This window comes from Vanessa cardui, chromosome W, assembly GCF_905220365.1.
Source record: "Vanessa cardui chromosome W, ilVanCard2.1, whole genome shotgun sequence".
Classification (NCBI taxonomy): Eukaryota; Metazoa; Arthropoda; class Insecta; order Lepidoptera; family Nymphalidae; genus Vanessa; species Vanessa cardui.
The window spans coordinates 7193133-7195654 of record NC_061153.1 but is presented as its reverse complement, the minus strand read 5'-3'; positions in this window follow the sequence as shown (position 1 = coordinate 7195654).

The window sequence follows — 2522 nt, the reverse complement described above, 5'->3', positions numbered from 1 at the left end:
GGATCACCAAAATACGTGATCCTGCCGCTGGTCCATCCGAATTAGTTTGTGTTAGTTTTCTGAAATTAAATTCTAAATAAGTTTTTATTTCTACCCTCATTTTGTATCTAATTTGTGATAATGTCTCATCGCTCGTCTCGATATAGAAATCGTGAATAACGTTAGAGAATACACCCGGTCTAGATCTGAGTCTCGCGACAGTCGTAGTGTGTCGAGAGGTTATACGCCCCCGATGACACATGAACTCACTAGTGATGCCGGTCGTCACCGTGAATATTCTAGACGCACACAATTGTCACGTTATTGTCAAGGACGTTCTCAGGAACATAATAGCGGCTGACACGAGTAAACCGGTTCCTTTTCTTTAAAGCAAGGGAGGAGGGCCATAAGAACGGCTGGCGTTATGTATGGACCCGCGAGGGACGTATATACATATGTACGGCGTAGCAAAGAAACAGCGGCACACAGGATACGCTCGGAGGATGATATAATGAAGGTTTTTGGTCAAACATCTATTTGAGTTGTAAATTTAACTATTTGGTTATGAACTCACAAATATTGTATTTTGTCTTTTTGTTTATTTACTTTAACTACTTAAAAACAACATTAAGTATAGTCACTTTTTCTGTGCATTGGTATAGGTACAGCTTGTATTATATTTTTCTTGGAATTAAATTCAAAAACTTTTTAAAATGAGTAACATCTAATATAGGATCAATAACAATAAAATTTAATCTATCTGCAATAGTTCTAAGTAATGTTATTATAGTCTGCTTTGAGATTTATATTGAAACTTGTTCCTGCATATTGCATTCAATTTGCCATTCAAGTAATTACACATATACATATGTGTATGTATGTGTATGTATGTATGTCAAGGAGCCACCGTCTGGTGAGAGTTCTTCCCCACAGTCGCTACAAGCATCAGATTGTTGCTGGTTCGTGCGGGAAATCAACGCAAGCGGCTGCGGAATACATGATTCCGTGGGAAGGAGAGTGGACTCCCGATGTGTGCTCCGCTATGTCTAATGGTGAATTAATTCATTTATTTCGGCATTTAGTTAATTCATCTATATTTGAGTTTTTGTGGACATGCCTATGCCCCTGTCTTCTGTTACATTTAATTTGTAATTTTTTTTTGTGTGGGAAAGATTTTTTTCCCTTATGTGCTTTTTTATATGAGAATTGTTGTGATTTATGTGTGTGCTCGGACACTGTCTTGTAGCTGCTCAGAAATGTCCTGGAGCTGTGTACACGCAGGGTCAGGGTCATGCCACGCGTTGGCCTCTGACGAGTCGTGGTGGGTGTGTGTTTTTATTGTTGTTAGTTTGGATTAAAACATGCTTTTATGGGTAACGGTTCACACATGCAAAGTTATGTCTCATGTAAGTGCGCATAGACCTCTATCGAGTCATGAGGGTGCACTCCCGACGGGAACTGCCCCGGGTGATTGTTACTCATATCTGTTTGTTTTATATCCGCTCTTTTCAGGCTGTTCTATTTTTGTGACTAGCTTACAAGTATACCAAAGATGCGTACAGTGTATGCGCGTCGGGTGTTAACACGGAAGTCGCGTACTGTTCATACGCAATGGCTGTTGTCCTGGTGTCCGTGAGTGGCAGCCAGAGTGTCACGCAGGTGACTTTTGTGTTGTTTACCTGATACCCTTGAGGGGTAGCCAGAACGTCACCGAGGTGACCTTGTGTGTGGTCCTGATACTCCTCAATGCGGAGGTTTGTCAGAGGGCCTCGGAAGTGGCTTCTTGATTTGTTGTTACTTATGTGTTGTCCTGGCGGAAGCCAGAGGGCCACTTTCGAGAGCTTCTTGTTTTACTGTTGTTCATACTATGTTTGCCGACATCGTTCATGAGTAGAGCTCCTCATTGACGATGCCTTCTTACTTTGGTTACCCTTTGTAAGGGGATTGCAAACAGCGAAAATAATGGTAAAAGGTGTAAGGTGCGTGAAAGCCGAAAACAAGCAAACAAAGCGGTGCGCATCGAGATCGAGATCCGACTGGTGACCGCGCGGCGAGCGCGTCGTTCCGCCTGCCGCTAGCGGCCGGGGTAGGTGGGCAGCGGGGCGAAGGAGAGAGGCGCGCGATCGTACGATCACTTCTAACATCGCGTCACTAGCTAATATAAAAATTATCGTCGCGCGGTTGGAACTCTGTTTTTTTGTTGAATTTTTTATTGTACATAATTATGAAAATAATATTTTTTTATGAAAATAATATTTTTTTGTTCATTCGTTAATACTAATCAGACCAGGGTCTAGATAGACTCTTAAGTAATACAAATCGGACTTGCGATAACTAGTATCATTTTCATATTACGTATGCTATAGTTCTCTAAATGAACTTGTTTAATTATAAAAAAAAATCCATAAAACTTGATGGACACGCAAAGTACCGGGAAAACTTTTTATTGTTCTTTACCACTAGCAATTAAAGCGCCTATTTGGGGATATTTTCGATATCAATAACGAATCTTGATGCTAGGACAGTTTTTTGAATAGCATTTT